The sequence below is a fragment of the Hyla sarda genome, chromosome 7, assembly GCF_029499605.1.
Source record: "Hyla sarda isolate aHylSar1 chromosome 7, aHylSar1.hap1, whole genome shotgun sequence".
In the NCBI taxonomy this organism is placed as follows: Eukaryota; Metazoa; Chordata; class Amphibia; order Anura; family Hylidae; genus Hyla; species Hyla sarda.
This window is the reverse complement of record NC_079195.1, coordinates 24,389,118-24,410,375: the sequence shown is the minus strand read 5'-3', so window position 1 is coordinate 24,410,375 and position 21,258 is coordinate 24,389,118. Positions and strand designations below refer to the sequence as shown.

At 46.3% G+C, this 21,258-nt stretch overlaps 1 protein-coding gene across 1 annotated transcript in view; it reads left to right on the top strand.

The window, feature by feature from the left end:
* The first annotated feature begins 6,369 nt into the window (after nucleotides 1-6,369).
* The window catches only part of LOC130281964 (rap1 GTPase-activating protein 1-like), a 147,459-nt gene continuing 132,570 nt past the window's right edge, over nucleotides 6,370-21,258 (top strand). The window contains exon 1 of the mRNA XM_056529765.1: nucleotides 6,370-6,388. The gene's annotated coding sequence lies outside the window, so the exon portion shown is untranslated. The remainder of the gene's footprint in view (nucleotides 6,389-21,258) is intronic.

The following is a 21,258-nucleotide window of genomic DNA, read 5'->3' as shown; positions in this document are numbered from 1 at the left end:
AAATCCTGAGATGGCCACTAAGCCAATGACTAGCTGAGGTGGGTCACTGCTGTGAACAGTAAGTGGACGACAGGGCCGGCTCTGCCAATAGGAAAAATAGCGACCACATATAAATAATTCCAGGTTATATGCCAACCTCAATATTAATCTTTCCCAGCGCACATCTGTGGTGACCACTGGTTGAATGGCGGGACCACGGGTGTTGTGGAGTGAGTGGTGGGATCAGATGTTATTAACCCAGGGGGTCGGATGGTATTAACCCCTATGTGTTCGTGACGCCATCGTGGTTTTCGGGTTCCGGAACACCACACGCCCGGATTCTCCGCTTTCCCATGGGCTAGTAATGAATAAAGGGTTCACAACCTGTTGAGGGTATATGGAGGCTTTACTGAATAGAAGACAGGTGTAATTATCTTCACAGCTATGGCCAGAATTCCCAGAGAGGTGGCCAGGACCCAGAGGACCTCGCAGCTTGCTGGACCAATATACTTGTAATATACTTGACTTGTAATTAGACTTGACTTGACTATGTGCAGGACTTGACAAACTTCAGTGACAGCAGACATAGACTCGTAGACTTACTGGAGAGTAGCAGCTTTGGGGTACTTCAGATGCTGAACACTTGTCCTGAGATCTCTGGTAGCTGCTTCAGGAAAGACTTAGATGTTATAGCTACGAGCACTTAACTCAAAGAGAGAATTAAAGATGGCTGCCCCTTTATATAGTGGGGGGCTGGACTATAGCCCACTGGTCCAGCTGTGGGTCATAGGTTAAAGCTGGTGCTCTCTGGGAGTACATATTACAACCAATCATATAACTGTATAACATTAGCCATGTGACAGGCTTACTCACACAGGTCCTTGAGACCTCCACAGGCCCTGTATACTATCTAGACATAAGGATCCTGTCTACGCTCTTAAAGGCACATACACCACATTTACTAAATTAAATTAAAGGGTACCTTTCATAAAAAAAAACGTTTGATATATTATAGATTAATGTATGCAGAATAACTTTCCAATAGCATGTTATTAAAAAATATGCTTCTTTCTATTAAATTTTCCACTTTGAAAAAATTACCACTAGGGGTCTCCCTACCAGTCCTTTTTTATAGATTTCAGACTCATGCAGGAGTCCTAAATCTCAGACTGCATCCGGGACACAGACAAGCACAGCACTGCTCCCTGGCAGTAAGCAGTGCTGAGTTTGTGTTTGTTCTGGATACAGTCTGAGATTTAGGACTCCTGCATGAGTCTGAAATCTATAAAAAAGGACTGGTAGGGAGACCCCTAGTGGTCATTTTTTCAAAGTGGAAAATGAAATAGAAAGAAGCATATTTTTTAATAACATGCTATTGGAAAGTTATTCTGCATACATTAATCTATAATATATCAAAAGTTTTTTTGATGAAAGGTACCCTTTAAGAAGAGAACAAGGGGAGTCCCTGCAGGGGAGCCAGACTGGGCCTACAGGTAGTACAGGAACGTGTACCAGTACTGGGACATCACACATCAAAAATATAAAGCAAAATGTAATTGCCTAAAACTTACTATTTATTGGTATACATTAACCCCTTAACGACCAAGGACGTATATTTACGTCCTTGGCCGGCTCCCGCAATATAACGGGACCCGGGGCTAAAAGCGCGCGGCAGCGATCGCGGTGCCGCGCGCTATTAACCCTTTAGATGCGGAGTTCAAAGTTGAATGGAAGCTATAACACTGCAAAAAAATAAGTGTAAAAAAAAAAGTTCATAAATGTCATTTAACCCTTTCCTTAAAGGGTACCTCTCATCAAAAAAAATTTTGATATATTATAGATTAATGTATGCAGAATAACTTTACAATTGCATGTTATTAAAAAAAATGCTTCTTTCTATTTAATTTTCCACTTTGAAGAAATGACCACTAGGGGTCTCCCTACCAGTCCTGGCAGCAAGCATTTCAGACTCATGCTGGAGTCCTAAACACTACGAGCTGCCAGTCTGCTTTGTTCACAAAGGAGAACACTCAGAGCTGCCAGCCTGCTTTGTTCACAGCCTGTTTGGCTGTGAACAAAGCAGGCTGGCAGCTCTGAGTGTTTAGGACTCCAGCATGAGTCAGAAATGCTTGCTGACAGGACTGATCGGGAAAAATACAATAGAAAGAAGCATATTTTTCATTAACATGCTATTGGAAAGTTATTCAACATTCATTCATCTAAAATATATCAAAAGTTTATTTGATGAGAAGTACCCTTTAATAAAAGTTCAAAAACACCATGTAAATAAAAATAAATATAAACATATGTGGTATCGCCACATGCGTAAATGTCCGAACTATAAAAATATATCATTAATTAAACCGCATGGTCAATGGCGTATGCGTAAAAAATTCCAAAGTCCAAAATAATGTATTTTTGGTCGCTTTTTATATCATGAAAAAATGAATAAAAAGCGATCAATAAGTCCGATCAATACAAAAATGGTACCGCTAAAAACTTCAGATGACGGCGCAAAAAATGAGCCCCATACTGCCCCATATGCGGAAAAATAAAAAAGTTATAGGGGTCAGAAGATGACAACTTTAAACGTATACATTTTCCTGCATGTAGTTATGATTTTTTACAGAAGTGCGACAAAATCAAACCTATATAAGTAGGGTATCATTTTAACCGTATGTACCTACAGAATAATGATAAGGTGTAATTTTTACCGAAAAATGTACTGCGTAGAAACGGAAGCCCCCAAAATTACAAAATGGCAATTTTTCTTCTATTTTGTCGCACAATGATTTTTTTTTCCGTTTCGTCGTAGATTTTTGGGTAAAATGACTGATGTCACTGCAAAGTAGAATTGGTGGCGCAAAAAATAAGCCATCATATGGGTTTTTAGGTGCAAAATTGAAAGGGTTATGATTTTTAAAAGGTGAGGAGGAAAAAACGAAAATGCAAAAACGGAAAAACCCCTGGTCCTTAACCCCTTAACGACGCAGGATGTATATTTATGTCCTGTGTCGGCTCCCGCGATATGAAGGGTTATGATTTTTAAAAGGTGAGGAGGAAAAAACGAAAGTGCAAAAACTGAAAAACCCTGAAGTCCTTAAGGGGTTAAAATTCACCCAAAATGAATAAGTGTATTCCCTGTCCCGTTGCGGCATGCGAGTACCCTCCCTTGTGGGACTAGGAACACTCTCACTGACCGGGGATACTTTGTTCATTGTTAGTTAGCGTTTGCTATTGCAGGAATTACCGTATTTTTCCCCGTATAAGACGCACTTTTTCTTCCCCAAAACTGGGGGGAAAAAGTCATTGCGTCTTATACGGCGAATACACCCCTATCGCGGCGGTCCCTGCGGCCATCAACGGCCGGGACCCACGGCTAATACAGGACATCACTGATGCCCTGTATTAACCTTTCAGAGGCGGCGATCAAAGCTGACCGCCGCGTCTGAAGGGAAAGTGACACTAACCCGGCTGTTCAGTCGGGCTGTTCGAGACCGCCGCGATTTCACCGCTCGGTCCCGAACAGCCCGACTGAATAGCCGGGTTAGTGCTTACAGGACACCGGGAGGGACCTTACCTACCTCCTCGGTGTCTTCTCCGATCAGGGATCCCCTGTATGGCCGGCGCTCTCCTTCCTCGTCATCACGTTGTCACGTACGTGCGTCAGCGTGCGTAACGACGTGATGGCGGCGACGGAGAGCGAGGATACTCGGCCGGCAGCAGAGACGTTCCGGAGCGACGGGGACGCGGCGACAGCGATGGAGTGACATCCAGGGCAGCGGTGACGGGTCCGGAGCGGCGGGGACACGTGAGTATTACCTCCTATGCAGTGGTCTTCAATCTGCGGACCTCCAGATGTTGCAAAACTACAACTCCCAGCATGCCCGGACAGCCAACGGCTGTCCGGGCATGCTGGGTGTTGTAGTTTTGCAACATCTGGAGGTCCGCAGGTTGAAGACCACTATTGGGTTCAAAATCTTGTTTTTTTTAAATTTTGCACGTATAAATTGGGTGCGTCTTATACGCCGGTGCGTCCTAAAATACGGTACGACGAAAAATACGGTACCTTCCACATTCAATACTGGGCTGAGAGCTTCGCCTATGTAAGTGGCATCTCCCAATTTACAGACACGGCAGAACATCTGAGGATTGAGGTACCACTATATATATATATATATATATATATATATATATATATATATATATATACACTTTGTTTATGTTTTACCTCTAGGTTGGAGCTACCTGGGACGGAGCCAGAACCTGCATGTGGATATCTAGAAATCATCTGGAAATCATTGTTTCTATTCACTGCTTCAGAGCATTACCCCAGAGTGGGGGCAGCCTGCAATTTAATGTGTGATATTGTTGGAAGCAGTGTGCCTTTAAAGGGGTACTCCGGTGGAAAACTTTTATTTTTTAAATCAACTGGTGCCAGAAAGTTAAACAGATTTGTAAATGACTTCTATTAAAAAATCTTAATCCTTCCAGTACTTAATAGCTGCCGAATACTACAGAGGAAATTCTTTTCTTTTTGGAACACAGAGCTCTCTGTTGAATCACAAGCACAGTGCTCTCTGCTGACATCTCTGTCCCTTTTAGGAACTGGCCAGAGCAGCATATGTTTTCTATGGGGATTTTCTCTTGCTCTGGACAGTTCCTAAAATGGACAGAGATGTCAGCAGAGAGCACTGTGGTCATGATGTCAGTAGAGAGCTCTGTGTTCCAAAAAGAAAAAAAATTATTCTGTAGTATTCAGCAGCTAATAAGTACTGGATGGAGTAAGATATTTTAATAGAAGTAATTTACAAATCTTTTTAACTTTCTGACACCAGTTGATTTAAAAGTTTTTCACCGGAGTAACCCTTTAAAATTCTTTATGTATACCCAGGATCATTGTATGTAAATATGATATCATTACAAGTTCCCCTGAGGATGTCCCCTATATGTATTTGACTGCATGGGGGGATAGAAACGTACGTTGGGGACATTCTTTATATGCAGTACAGTATTAATCATAGTATACAGTATACAGATACAGATACCATCATTTGGATGAATGATAAGTATTCTATACAATTGTTGAGATAAAACACTGTACTATTTTTATAGCATTCTGCTATTTACTACGTCTAACATGATTCTATGTGAGGCAGTGATTTACTAACTAGTACAGTGGTCCCTCAACATACGATGGTAATTCGTTCCAAACGAGCCATCGTTTGTGGAATCCATCGTATGTTGAGGGATTCGTGCAATGTAAAGTATAGGAAGTTGTACTCACCTGTCCCCGCCGCTCGAGATGGTGTCCCCTGGGCCTCCGCTGGGCCCTCCTCTGTCTTCTCCGGTCCTCCTCTGTCTTCTCCGGTCCTCTTCTGTCGTCTCCGGTCCTCTGCTTTCTTCCACAAGGCCTTACTGGGCCTGCGTAGCGACGCCATTACGCCGCTGCGTACGCCATTCCTATTGGATGACGGGACGGTGTGCGCAGCAGCATATTGACGTCATCGGAGAGGGCCGAAAAGTCACCGGAAGACCAGCGCTGGACCCGGAGGGCACCCAGGAGCATCGTGGAGGGGTAAGTAATACTTACCGCACCACACGGGGAACATTAAGCTGCTATCCGGCAGCAGCTTAAGCATTTGGCGCTGTCGGATAGCACTTAATGCGATGGCCCCGACATAAAAAAGCATCGTATGTCGATGCTGACATCGACATGCGATGGCCTTTGGGAGGCCATCGTATGTCGATTTCATCATATTTCGGGGCCATCGTAGGTCGGGGGGTCACTGTATATACAATTATAATACATAACTGCATGTAACCTGTAAATATTATAGGGTTTGCTGTAGGAGAGCCCCAAGGAAACACATGGGGGGAGATTTATCAAAACCTGTGCAGAGGAAGAGTGATGCAGTTGCCCATAGCAACCAATCAGATTGCTTCTTTCATTTTCCACAGGCCTCTTCAGAGGCCTGTGGAAAATGAAAGAAGCAATGTGATTGGTTGCTATGGGCAACTGCACCACTCCTCCTCTGCACAGGTTTTGATAAATCTCCCCCATGGACTCTGCCTGACAGGGCAGAAGTACAGTGCGGCAACATCCCGTACTGGGACATTACATAGATATGTTTATTATGTATTATACTGTGTAATGTGTGAAGAAAGCGCTGTCACTTTAAGACTGTTTACCATGTGAGTTGTCATGTGATTGTTACCCAGGAGGTATCAGTGACCAGGTGACTTATGGGTGACCAATGGGATCCCCTCAGAGTCTACCCTATAAAAGCCCTGGGTGGAGCCTCTGCTGTCTTACTGCTAAGCTGAGGTCCAGTCTCGTCGTGCCTAAGTGTCCGGAGTCATAGGAGGCCTCAAGTCCAGTCTGTGGCCACAAGCTACAAACCTGCAAGTAACCACAGTCACAGTCTTGTCAGTCATCAGTCACAAGTCAAGTCAGTCACAGTCATCATTTGTCAAGTCAACGTGGCCTGCATTAAAGGGGTACTCCCGTGTACTCCCCTTTTTTTAATCAACTGGTGCCAGAAAGTTCAACAGATTTGTAAATTACTTCTATTAAAAAAAATCTTAATCCTTCCAGTACTTATTAGCTGCTGAATACTACAGAGAAAATTATTTTCTTTTTGGAACACAGTGCTCTCTGCTGACATCATGTCCACAATTCTCTCTGCTGACAACTCTGTCCATTTTAGGAACTGTCCAGAGCAGCATTTGTTTGCTATGGGGATTTTCTTCTACTCTTGACATGGACAAAGGTGTCAGCAGAGAGCACTGTGATCATGATGTCAGCAGAGAGCTCTGGGTTCCAAAAAGAAAACCATTTCCCCTATTGTATTCAGCAGCTAATAAGTACTGGAAGGATTAAGATTTTTTTATAGAAGTAATTTGCTAATCTGTTTAACTTTCTGCCACCAAATGATTTAAAAAAAAAAAAAAAAAAGTTTTCCACGGGAGTACATCTTTAACCCCTTAAGGACCAAGGACGTACCGGTACGTCCTTGGTCCTGCTCTCCTGATATAACGCGGGGTTACACAGTAACGCCGCGTCATATCACGGCGGGCCCGGCGTCATAGTGAAGCCGGGACCCGCCTCTAATAGCGCGCAGCGTCGATCGCGGCACCGCGCGCTATTAACCCTTTAGCCGCGCGCTCAGAGCTGAGCCGCGCGGCTAAAAGTGAAAGTGAAAGTTCCCGGCTAGCTCAGTCGGGCTGTTCGGGATAGCCGCGGCTGATCGCCGAATGACTGCTCAGTGCCTGAGATCCAGGCATGAGCAGTCATGCGGCAGAATCGTTGATCACTGGTTTCTTATGAGAAACCAGTGATCAATGATGAAGATCAGTGTGTACAGTGTTATAGGTCCCTATGGGATAACAATGATCAGTATAAGAGATCAGTATGTGCAGTGTTATAGGTCCCTATGGGATAACAAAGATCAGTGTGTGCAGTGTTATAGGTCCCTATGGGATAACAATGATCAGTATAAGAGATCAGTGTGTGCAGTGTTATAGGTCCCTATGGGATAGCAATGATCAGTGTGTGCAGTGTTATAGGTCCCTATGGGATAACAATGATCAGTGTGTGCAGTGTTATAGGTCCCTATGGGATAACAATGATCAGTGTGTGCAGTGTTATAGGTCCCTATGGGATAACAATGATCAGTGTGTGCAGTGTTATAGGTCCCTATGGGACCTATAACACTGCAAAAAAAAAAGTAAAAAAAAAAGTGAATAAAGATCATTTAACTCCTCCCCTATTAAAAGTTTGAATCACCCCCCTTTTCCAATAAAAAAAAAAACAGTGTAAATAAAAATAAAAATAAACATATATGGTATCACCGCATGCGGAAATGTCCGAATTATAAAAATATATCATTAATTAAACCGCTCGGTCAATGGCGTGCGCGCAAAAAAATTCCAAATTCCAAAATAGTGCATTTTTGGTCACTTTTTATATCATTTAAAAATGAATAAAAGGTGATCAATAAGTCCTATCAATGCAAAAATGGTACCGTTAAAAACTTCATATCACGGCGCAAAAAATGAGCCCTCATACCGCCCCATACACGGAAAAATAAAAAAGTTATAGGGGTCAGAAGATGACAATTTTAAACGTATTCATTTTCCTGCATGTAGTTAGGATTTTTTCCAGAAGTACGACAAAATCAAACCTATATAAGTAGGCAAAAGCAAAATGTCCAGCGCGAATATCAAGGAACAGGATGTTTTATTCCAATAAAAGCCAAAAAGACCAGGAGAACATGACAAGGTGACGCGTTTCGGTCCTAAGACTGGACCTTAGTCATATGACTAAGGTCCAGTCTTAGGACCGAAACGCGTCACTTTGTCATGTTCTCCTGGTCTTTTTGGCTTTTATTGGAATAAAACATCCTGTTCATTGATATTCGCGCTGGACATTTTGCTTTTGCTTGTTGGTTCCAGTCGGTGTTGCCCACGCCGGTCCTGGCGCGACGGGCTGAGGGAGTTAGCTGAACTATACACTTCTTTGTTTTCTATACAAGTAGGGTATCATTTTAATCGTATGGACCTACAGAATAAAGATAAGGTGTCATTTTTACCGAAAAATGTACTACGTAGAAACGGAAGCCCCCAAAAGTTACAAAACTGCGTATTTTTTTCAATTTTGTCGCACAATGATTTTTTTTTCCGTTTCACTGTAGATTTTTGGGCAAAATGACAGACGTCATTACAAAGTAGAATTGGTGGCGCAAAAAATAAGTCATCATATGGATTTTTAGGTGCAAAATTGAAAGAGTTATGATTTTTTAAAGGCAAGGAGCAAAAAACGAAAATGCAAAAACGGAAAAAACCCCGGTCCTTAAGGGGTTAAATTGACCCCATCTACTACAAGTCCCAGCAAGCCCTTAAGGTCTCTGAGTCACTGGTCATCTCCGTGTTCTCTGGCTGAACTGTATAGACTTTTCCACCTGTCTAACCTCAGTAAAGCTACTGTTGTTCATAACTTGGCATTGGAGTCATTATTGCCCCCGTGCCTAGCCCAGGATCCAGCGCTATACCTTCGGGTGGTTTTGAGGATAAACCATGCCCTGGCATCACGAATACAAGGGGTTAATGCCATCTGCCCCTAGGGTAATTCTATCTGCCCTGTGCATCACACCCCATACCACACTGTCACTTTCAAAAACTTTTGACATGGGGTGTATGTGAGAAGTACTTGGCTATCCATTTTACTCGTTGGCTCACTGCTCTCCCCGTCTGCCTGAAGGAGACGGACTCTATATAGAGGGAGATTTATCAAAACCTGTGATGAGGAAAAGTTGCCCAGTTGCCCATAGCAACCAATCAAATGGCTTCTTTCATTTTTAAAATGGCCTGTGCAAAATGAAAGAAGTGATCTGATTGGTTGCGACCGCCATGCCCCCTCCCATAGACTTGCATTGACGGCACGAGGGGCTTGGCTGTGACATCACGACCCCTGCCTTCCGCTCCAATCGTTGCACATAGATCCTGGGGGCCCCAGCTGCGGGATCCCCGCGATCAGACATCTTATCCTCTATACTTTGGATAGGGGATAAGATGTCTAGGGGCGCAGTACCCCTTTAAGACTCAGACATCTTTATCTTTAACCCAATAACAGCTGTCTAGTTCCCCATGACAGCGTTCAGAGACATCTCCTAGTGCAGTGGTGGGCAACCTTTTTTTTCAACTGAGCCAAATCTCGCCAAAGCCACGATTGAAATTTATTTTGAGAGCCACATTTTTAAAACCAAAAATACATAGGATGGTACACTGTTTTTAGTTTCAATAAGTTTTTATTATATGTGGGGGCACATGACAGGGGGGGGGGGGTCCTGTCATTTGCCCCCACATATAATGCCCCCCTGCCATGTGCCCCTCATATGTAATGTCAGGGGGTGACATGTGCCCCTTATATATAATACCCCATGTCATGTGCCCCTCACAATATAATGCCCCCCTGACATGTGCCCCTCACATATAATGCCCCCCTGACATGTGCCCCTTATATATAATACCCCATGTCATGTGCCCCTCACAATATAATGCCCCCTGACATGTGCCCCCGCATATAATGCCCCCTGACATGTGCCCCTCACATATAATGCCCCCCTGACATGTGCCCCTCACTTATAATGCCCCCTGACATGTGCCCCTTACATATACCGTATATGCCGGCGTATAAGACAACTGGGCGTATAAGACGACCCCCAACTTTCACAGTTAAAATATAGAGTTTGGGATATACTCGCAGTATAAGACTACCCCTCCTACCGTGATGTACGGTACCTTGTATCCGCCCCCCCCCCATTAGGTAGGCAGTATAGTTCCCCCACATTAGGTCAGCAGTTCCCCCACAATAGTAGGCAGCTCCCCCACATTAGGTCAGCAGTTCCCCCACAATAGTAGACAGCTCCCCCACATTAGGTCAGCAATTCCCCCACATTAGGTCAGCAGCTCCCCCACAATAGTAGGCAGCTCCCCCACAATAGTTGGCAGTATAGTTCCCCCCACAATGGTAGGCAGCTCCCCCCCCCCACCACAATAGTTGGCAGTATAGTTCCCCCACAATGGTAGGCAGCTTCCCTCCACAATAGTTGGCAGTATAGTTCCCCCACATTAGGTTGGCAGTATAGTTCCCCCACATTAGGTTGGCAGTATAGTTCCCCCACAATAGTTGGCAGTATAGTTCCCCCACAATAGTTGGCAGTATAGTTCCCCCGACAATGGTAGGCAGCTCCCCCCCCCCCACAGACATACAGCTTCCAGCCATATACAGTGTACGGCTGGAGGCTGAATGTCTGTATACTGCCCCCCACAGTGTTCCGGTCACCGCTCCTCCGGCCCGGGTCCTGGCACCTACTGCTATGGTCCATAGGCCATAGCAGTAGGTGTCGGGACCGGAGGAGCGGTGACCGGAACACGGAAGATGATGTGCCGCCGGTCACTTATCAGACCCCGGCCGGCGCGTGTCTTCCTCCGGTCCTCCTGGTACTCCTGCGCCTCTATGGTTGTACGCACGGGACGTCACTGACGTCCCGTGCGTACAACCATAGAGAGGCGGAGGATTGCAGGAAGACCGCAGGAGGACTGGAGGAGGACGCGCATCGGCCGGGGAATGGTAAGTGACCGGCGGACATCCTTATGTCCCGAAAAGATTTTTCATGACACAGGGATGTCCGGCATAGGAAAACCTATGATTATCTGCCCGGGCCGGCTCCCGTGTGTGGCTGCAGGCGGGGGCCGGCCAGAGCAGGTAAAAACTAATACTGTATACTAAAAACCAGGGGGCCTCCAGCTGTTGTAAAACTACAACTACCAGCATGCCCGGACAGCCTTTGCCGGTCCAGGCCTGCTGGGAGTTGTAGTTTCACAGCAGCTGGAGGCACCCTGGTTGGTCGGCACTATGCGGCCGGCCGCTGCTGCTCTGCATACAAGGGCCTGATACTAGTATCAGGCCCTTGTATGTTACCAGTGTGCATGGGCGGCCGCCGCGGCCCGACCGCACTGCAAGAGCCGCATTAAAGTGTGTGAAGAGCCGCATGTGTGTGAAGAGCCGCAGCTTGCCGACCACTGTCCTATGGGAAAAAGGAAGCTACTGCTCAGTTTACTTGTGTTACTTTTACGATTCAACTCCAACAACGTTAAAGGACTTAAAGGGCTTCTCCACTGGAAAACTTTTATTTATTTATTAATTTTTTTAATCAGATTTGTAAATTACTTCTATTAAAAAATCTAAATCCTTCTAGTACTTATCAGCTGCTGTATGATTCACAGGAAGTTCTTTTCTTTTTGAATTTCCTTTCAGCCTGACCACAGTGCTCTCTGCTGACACCTCTGTCCATTTTAGGAACTGTCCAGAGTAGGAGCACATCCCCATAGCAAACCTCTCCTGCACTGGAAAGTGCTTGACATGGACAGAGGTGTCAGCAGAGAGCATTGCGGTCAGACAGAAAGGAAATTCAAACAGAAAAGAACTTCCTGTGGATCATACAGCAGCTGATAAGTACTGGAAGGATTAAGATTTTTTTTTTTATAGAGGTAATTTACAAATCTGTTTAACTTTCTTGCACCAGTTGATTTAAAAAAAAATGTTTTCCCGTGGAGTACCCCTTTAAGGTCGTTTCCATCAATAATATTTTCCATTACTGTATGTTGGAGAGTAATAAAACCTTCTTGCCGTTCCCTATTTGCTCATTGCCCCATGTCTGACCAATAGTTAAGTCTCCGTCATTTGGTAGTGTTTGATCTATTGATTCCTCTTGCTATTTATTATACGGTTATGGAAGTTATGTAGGACAGTCTGCTGATCAAGGGCTTCTGCACCATGGAGGCTAAAGGTGGCTTCTAGAGATGAGCGAACTTACAGTAAATTCGATTCGTCACGAACTTCTCGGCTCGGTAGTTGATGACTTTTCCTGTATAAATTAGTTCAGCTTTCAGGTGCTCCGGTGGGCTGGAAAAGATGGATACAGTTATAGGAAAGAGTCTCCTAGGACTGTATCCACCTTTTCCAGCCCACCGGAGCACCTGAAAGCTGAACTAATTTTTGCAGGAAAAGTCATCAACTACCGAGCCGAGAAGTTCGTGACGAATCAAATTTACTGTAAGTTCGCTCATCTCTAGTGGCTGCTACCGTTCTAAGGTTCTAGTAAAGAGAACCAACATGTGCATGTGGCTCTGGCCATGTCTGGAGGCCTCATCCCCAGTCTCCAGTCTCTTCTGTTGATCCTGCTTTATGTCGCCACGCCCCCTCCCATAAACATGAATGGAGGGGGCGTGGCGTGATGTCACAAGAGATCCCCTGTGATAAGACAACAGATGCATAAGGCCGGTGAAGGGAAAAAAAACTGTGACCCATAGCCGAATGTGACCTGAGGTCCTGAGCTCAGCGCTCTCAGCCCTTCTCAGTGCTGATCGCTGTTAGGGGTTAGGATTAGGGTTAGAGTCTAGGATTATGAGTTAAGATTAAAGGGGTACTACGGTGGAAATTTTTTAATTTATTTTTTTAAATCAACTGGAACCAGAAAGTTAAAAAGATTTGTAAATTACTTCTATCAAAAATCACGAGCACAGTGCTCTCTGCTGACATCTCTGTCCATTTTAAGAACTGTCCAGAGCAGGAGAAAATCCCCATAGCAGACATAGTCTGCTCTGGACAGTTCCTAAAATGGACAGAGGTGTCAGCAGAGAGCACTGTGCTCGTGATGTCAGCAGAGTGTGCTCAAAAACAAAATAATTTTCTCTGTAGTATTCAGCAGCTAATAAGTACTGGAAGGATTAAGATTTTTTAATAGAAGTCATTTACAAATCTGTTTAACTTTCTGGCACCAGTTGATTTAAAAAAAAAAAAACTTTTCAATCAGAGTACCCTTTTAAAGTGGCATTCCAGGATTTTTTTTATGTGACTATGCTACAGGGGCTGTAAAGTTAGTGTAGTTCATAATATAGTGTCTGTACCTGTGTGTGACGGTTTTCTCACAATTCTTATGTGATGTTATCCCCAATATTTATTTTTACCTGCATACAAAATGGAGGGGCAAGCTGTGCATAACTAGCTTGCCCACTGACTGGTGAGCAGTTAAGGGGTTAAGAAATATACAGGCAAGGTTTTTAGCCCCCTCCCCCGCCTGTAAAAACTTGTCGGTAACTATAGTGGTATGTCCCATGGGTGGGGGGGAAGGAGTACACCAATCAGTGGTTTAATAGTTTCCTCGGACTTTCAGGGGCCCTCCCCTGGGTATTTATAGCTGTGGTGCCTCCCTTCCCCCCTCAATCTGCCCAGGACCCGGAGTTTTGCCCTCCCTCCCTCCCTTTTTTGTATCTCTGTTTATTGTAAGTCACAGCTTGGCGGTAAGAAGACGGTGAAAGCGGGGTCAACCCGGGGTAGACCTCCATACAGGACAGTGTGGCAGCACCTCTCGGGTTGGCAAGAAGCCAATCGGTGTCTTTGTTACAGTTAAATTATTATTTATATAAGTAATTTTATAAATAAAGCTGTGGCCGATTCCCACCCATAAAAAAGTTGAATTGTTGTTGTGTCAGTTATTATTTAATTAATTATTGTAATAAGGGGGAGGGGTAGTTATAGCCTGCTAGGAGCTAATTGGGTCTCAACAGTTTGACTATTGTCTCACATTTTTCCCAGCTTGCAATGCGGCCGAGACCTGACTCTCTAGTCAGCTGATGACAGGAGCCTGTCTGCTTCAATGGGTGGAGGGATCAATCTGCAACTAATGCAACAGCTGTAGGCACCCTGATTGAAAACCACACTGATTTGAATGGATGCAGCTCATTTATGTTTCAATGGGTGGGGTGGCTGATGTGTGGGAGGGAGGAAGATGGAATTGTGGGATTTGTAGTCAAAAAAAGAAAAGTCAAACAGGAAATACCAGTTCACAAAAATCTAGCCACAGTGTTATGGTAATCTCACAGCATAGCCATTTAGCCCGAATACAAGCGCGGATCCGTCCTAAGCATGTCCATTACTGCCTGCCAGGTATGTACTAAAATCAACTTATGGTGGAGAACCCCTTTAAGGTTAGAATTAAGGGTTAGGATTAGGGTTTAGGATTAGGGTTAGAGGTTAGGGAGTGAGAGGGAATTGACTGTAAAGCAGAAAAGTTTGTCCCTGTGTGAAGGGTCACATTCAGCTACAGGGACACAGTTTTCTTCATTACACCGGAATACCCCTTTAAGTCCACATCTACTTTTAGGGGTAAGAGACATAATAGTGGCCATAATATTGGAGACGTATTAGCCAAACTAACTTATTTTGGTGGGACTGGCCAACCCTGTAATGGTAATGGGGGTGTCCAGACTGTTTTACAACAGCTGAAATAGGGAGAAAGAAGAACCCAGCAGTATGATAAGTCACCGCCCATGGTGTCTGGCAGCAGCCAAATACGTTTTTGGCTAAAAGCTACAGTGTGAGGAAACCTGTACTCCTCAAAGGCTGCGAGGCCTAAAGAGATAGAGATGGGGGGCACCAATCAGTTAAAGGGCCACCGCCCATTAAAAAAGCCAAGGAATCCGCACACTTAGAGAACGTTCACAAGACCCAGCATTATATACCTCAAACCAATCACACAGAGCACAGGAATTATATAAAAGCTGAACATTGTACTTCATAAAACATCCCGCAAATACATGAAAGGAAATAGTCTAAATAATGGCGGATGTTTTTACAGATAAAGTAGAGGAAGCGATTCTCACCTTGTACTTTGCTTTTGTAGAATAAAGAAGTCGAGTCTATAATGCAAATCAGTATAGAGATAAAAGGGAAACTAAAGACATTACCGAGTGTATGATAGTAGTTATAATCTTATACATAGGGGGCAGTGTTATAGTAGTTATAATCTTATACATAGGGGGCAGTATTATAGTAGTTATAATCTTATACATAGGGGGCAGTATTATAGTAGTTATATTCTTATACATAGGGGGCAGTATTATAGTAGTTATATTCTTGTATATAGGAGCAGTATTATAGTAGTTATATTCTTGTATATAGGAGCAGTATTATAGTAGTTATATTCTTGTATATAGGAGCAGTATTATAGTAGTTATATTCTTGTATATAGGAACAGTATTATAGTAGTTATATTCTTGTATATAGGAGCAGTATTATAGTAGTTATATTCTTGTATATAGGGACAGTATTATAGTAGTTATATTCTTGTATATAGGAGCAGTATTATAGTAGTTATTGTTACGCCGAGCGCTCCGGGTCCCCGCTCCTCCCCGGAGCGCTCGCTACACTCCTCTCACTGCAGCGCTCCGGTCGGTTCCACGGACCCGGGGCGCTGCGATACCGCCTCTGGCCGGGATGCGATTCGCGATGCGGGTAGCGCCCGCTCGCGATGCGCACCCCGGCTCCCGTACCTGACTCGCTCTCCGTCAGTTCTGTCCCGGCGCGCGCGGCCCCGCTCCCTAGGGCGCGCGCGCGCCGGGTCTTTGCGATTTAAAGGGCCACTGCGCCGCTGATTGGCGCAGTGGTTCCAATTAGTGTTTACACCTGTGCACTTCCCTATATCACCTCACTTCCCCTTCACTCCCTCGCCGGATCTTGTTGCCTTAGTGCCAGTGAAAGCGTTTCCTTGTGTGTTCCTAGCCTGTGTTCCAGACCTCCTGCCGTTGCCCCTGACTACGATCCTTGCTGCCTGCCCCGACCTTCTGCTACGTCCGACCTTGCTTCTGTCTACTCCCTTGTACCGCGCCTATCTTCAGCAGCCAGAGAGGTTGAGCCGTTGCTAGGGGATACGACCTGGTCACTACCGCCGCAGCAAGACCATCCCGCTTTGCGGCGGGCTCTGGTGAAAACCAGTAGTGACTTAGAACCGATCCTCTAGCACGGTCCACGCCAATCCCTCTCTGGCACAGAGGATCCACTACCTGCCAGCCGGCATCGTGACAGTAGATCCGGCCATGGATCCCGCTGAAGTTCCTCTGCCAGTTGTCGCTGACCTCACCACGGTGGTCGCCCAGCAGTCACAACAGATTGCGCAACAAGGCCAGCAGCTGTCTCAACTGACTGTTATGCTACAACAGTTACTACCACAGCTCCAGCAACCATCTCCTCCGCCAGCTCCTGTACCTCCTCCGCAGCGAGTGGCCGCTTCTGGACTACGACTATCCTTGCCGGATAAATTTGATGGGGACTCTAAGCTTTGCCGTGGCTTCCTTTCCCAATGTTCATTACACTTGGAGATGATGTCGGACCAGTTCCCCACTGAAAGGTCTAAGGTGGCTTTCGTAGTCAGCCTGCTGTCTGGAAAAGCCCTGGCTTGGGCCACACCGCTCTGGGACCGCAATGACCCCGTCACTGCCTCTGTACACTCCTTCTTCTCGGAAATTCGAAGTGTCTTTGAGGAACCTGCCCGAGCCTCTTCTGCTGAGACTGCCCTGTTGAACCTGGTCCAGGGTAATTCTTCCGTTGGCGAGTATGCCGTACAATTCCGTACTCTTGCTTCTGAATTATCCTGGAACAATGAGGCCCTCTGCGCGACCTTTAAAAAAGGCCTATCCAGCAACATTAAAGATGTTCTGGCCGCACGAGAAATGCCTGCTAATCTTCATGAACTTATTCACCTAGCCACTCGCATTGACATGCGTTTTTCCGAAAGGCGTCAGGAGCTCCGCCAAGATATGGACTCTGTTCGCACGAGGCGTTTCTTCTCCTCGGCTCCTCTCTCCTCTGGTTCCCTGCAATCTGTTCCTGTGCCTCCCGCCGTGGAGGCTATGCAGGTCGACCGGTCTCGCCTGACATCTCAAGAGAGGACACGACGCCGCATGGAGAACCTCTGCCTGTACTGTGCTAGTACCGAACACTTCCTGAGGGATTGTCCTATCCGCCCTCCCCGCCTGGAAAGACGTACCCTGACTCCGCACAAAGGTGAGACAATCCTTGATGTCCACTCTGCTTCTCCACGTCTTACTGTGCCTGTGCGGATGTCTGCCTCTGCCTTCTCCTTCTCTTCTGTGGCCTTCTTAGACTCTGGATCTGCAGGAAATTTTATTTTGGCCTCTCTCGTCAATAGGTTCAACATCCCAGTGACCAGTCTCACCAGACCCCTTTACATCAATTGTATAAACAATGAAAGATTGGACTGTTCCATACGTTTCCGCACGGAGCCCCTTCTAATGAGCATCGGATCTCATCACGAGAGGATTGAACTTTTGGTCCTCCCCAATTGCACCTCGGAAATTCTCCTTGGACTTCCCTGGCTTCAACTTCATTCCCCAACCCTGGATTGGTCCACTGGGGAGATCAAGAGTTGGGGGCCCTCTTGTTCCAAGGACTGTCTAAAACCGGTTCCCAGTAACCCTTGCCGTAACTCTGTGCTTCCTCCAGTAACCGGTCTCCCTAAGGCCTATATGGACTTCGCGGATGTTTTCTGCAAAAAACAAGCGGAGACTCTACCTCCTCACAGGCCTTATGATTGTCCTATCGACCTCCTCCCGGGCACTACTCCACCCCGGGGCAGAATTTATCCTCTCTCTGCCCCAGAGACTCTTGCCATGTCTGAATACGTCCAGGAGAATCTAAAAAAGGGCTTTATCCGTAAATCCTCCTCTCCTGCCGGAGCCGGATTTTTCTTTGTGTCCAAAAAAGATGGCTCTCTACGTCCTTGCATTGACTACCGCGGACTTAATAAAATCACGGTTAAGAACCGCTACCCCTTACCCCTCATCTCTGAACTCTTTGATCGCCTCCAAGGTGCCCACATCTTTACTAAATTGGACTTAAGAGGCGCCTATAACCTCATCCGCATCAGAGAGGGGGATGAGTGGAAAACAGCATTTAACACCAGAGATGGACACTTTGAGTATCTGGTCATGCCCTTTGGCCTGTGCAACGCCCCTGCTGTCTTCCAAGACTTTGTTAATGAAATTTTTCGTGATCTGTTATACTCCTGTGTTGTTGTATATCTTGATGATATCCTAATTTTTTCGGCCAATCTAGAAGAACACCGCCAGCATGTCCGTATGGTTCTTCAGAGACTTCGTGACAATCAACTCTATGCTAAAATTGAGAAATGTCTGTTTGAATGCCAATCTCTTCCTTTTCTAGGATACTTGGTCTCTGGCCAGGGACTACAAATGGATCCAGATAAACTCTCTGCCGTCTTAGATTGGCCACGCCCCTCCGGACTCCGTGCCATCCAACGTTTTTTGGGGTTCGCCAATTATTACAGGCAATTTATTCCACATTTTTCTACCATTGTGGCTCCTATTGTGGCTTTAACCAAAAAAAATGCCGATCCCAAGTCTTGGCCTCCTCAAGCGGAAGACGCCTTTAAACGACTCAAGTCCGCCTTCTCTTCGGCTCCCGTGCTCTCCAGACCTGACCCATCTAAACCCTTCCTATTGGAGGTTGATGCCTCCTCAGTGGGAGCTGGAGCTGTCCTTCTACAAAAAAACTCTTCCGGGCATGCTGTTACTTGTGGGTTTTTTTCTAGGACCTTCTCTCCGGCGGAGAGGAACTACTCCATCGGGGATCGAGAGCTTCTAGCCATTAAATTAGCACTTGAGGAATGGAGGCATCTGCTGGAGGGATCAAGATTTCCAGTTATTATTTACACCGATCACAAGAACCTCTCATACCTCGAGTCTGCCCAACGGCTGAATCCTCGTCAGGCCAGGTGGTCTCTGTTCTTTGCCCGATTTAATTTTGAAATTCACTTTCGGCCTGCTGATAAGAACATTAGGGCCGATGCTCTCTCTCGTTCCTCAGATGCTTCTGAAATTGAACTCTCTCCTCAACACATCATTCCTCCTGACTGCCTGATTTCCACTTCTCCAGCCTCCATCAGGCAAACTCCACCAGGAAAGACCTTTGTTTCTCCACGCCAACGCCTCGGAATCCTCAAATGGGGTCACTCCTCCCATCTCGCAGGTCATGCGGGCATCAAGAAATCTGTGCAACTCATCTCTCGCTTCTATTGGTGGCCGACTCTAGAGACTGATGTGGTGGACTTTGTGCGAGCCTGCACTATCTGTGCCCGGGATAAGACTCCTCGCCAGAAGCCCGCTGGTTTTCTTCTTCCTCTGCCTGTTCCCGAACAACCTTGGTCTCTGATTGGTATGGATTTTATTACTGACTTACCCCCATCCCATGGCAACACTGTTATTTGGGTGGTCGTTGATCGATTCTCCAAAATGGCACATTTCATCCCTCTTCCTGGTCTTCCTTCAGCGCCTCAGTTGGCTAAACAATTTTTTGTACACATTTTTCGTCTTCACGGGTTGCCTACGCAGATCGTCTCGGATAGAGGCGTCCAATTTGTGTCTAAATTCTGGAGGGCTCTCTGTAAACAACTCAAGATTAAATTAAATTTTTCTTCTGCATACCATCCTCAATCCAATGGACAAGTAGAAAGAATTAACCAGATCTTGGGTGACTATTTACGACATTTTGTTTCCTCCCGCCAGGATGACTGGGCAGATCTTCTACCTTGGGCCGAATTCTCGTATAATTTCAGAATCTCTGAATCTTCCTCCAAATCCCCGTTTTTCGTGGTGTACGGCCGTCACCCTCTTCCCCCCCTCCCTACCCCCTTGCCCTCTGGTCTGCCCGCTGTGGATGAAATTTCTCGTGATCTCTCCATCATATGGAGAGAGACCCAAAATTCTCTCTTACAGGCTTCTTCACGCATGAAGAGATTCGCGGATAAGAAAAGAAGAGCTCCTCCCATTTTTTCCCCTGGAGACAAGGTATGGCTCTCCGCCAAATATGTCCGCTTCCGTGTCCCTAGCTATAAGTTGGGACCACGCTATCTTGGTCCTTTCAAGATTTTGCGCCAGATTAATCCTGTCTCTTACAAACTTCTTCTTCCTCCTTCTCTTCGTATTCCTAATGCCTTTCATGTTTCTCTTCTTAAACCACTTATCATTAACCGTTTCTCTCCCAAATCTGTTCCCCCCACTCCTGTCTCCGGCTCCTCGGACATCTTCTCCGTCAAAGAAATTTTAGCATCTAAAAAGGTCAGAGGGAAAACCTTCTTTTTAGTGGATTGGGAGGGTTGTGGTCCAGAAGAGAGGTCCTGGGAACCTGAGGACAATATCCTGGACAAAAGTCTGGTCCTCAGGTTCTCAGGCTCCAAGAAGAGGGGGAGACCCAAGGGGGGGGGTACTGTTACGCCGAGCGCTCCGGGTCCCCGCTCCTCCCCGGAGCGCTCGCTACACTCCTCTCACTGCAGCGCTCCGGTCGGTTCCACGGACCCGGGGCGCTGCGATACCGCCTCTGGCCGGGATGCGATTCGCGATGCGGGTAGCGCCCGCTCGCGATGCGCACCCCGGCTCCCGTACCTGACTCGCTCTCCGTCAGTTCTGTCCCGGCGCGCGCGGCCCCGCTCCCTAGGGCGCGCGCGCGCCGGGTCTTTGCGATTTAAAGGGCCACTGCGCCGCTGATTGGCGCAGTGGTTCCAATTAGTGTTTACACCTGTGCACTTCCCTATATCACCTCACTTCCCCTTCACTCCCTCGCCGGATCTTGTTGCCTTAGTGCCAGTGAAAGCGTTTCCTTGTGTGTTCCTAGCCTGTGTTCCAGACCTCCTGCCGTTGCCCCTGACTACGATCCTTGCTGCCTGCCCCGACCTTCTGCTACGTCCGACCTTGCTTCTGTCTACTCCCTTGTACCGCGCCTATCTTCAGCAGCCAGAGAGGTTGAGCCGTTGCTAGGGGATACGACCTGGTCACTACCGCCGCAGCAAGACCATCCCGCTTTGCGGCGGGCTCTGGTGAAAACCAGTAGTGACTTAGAAC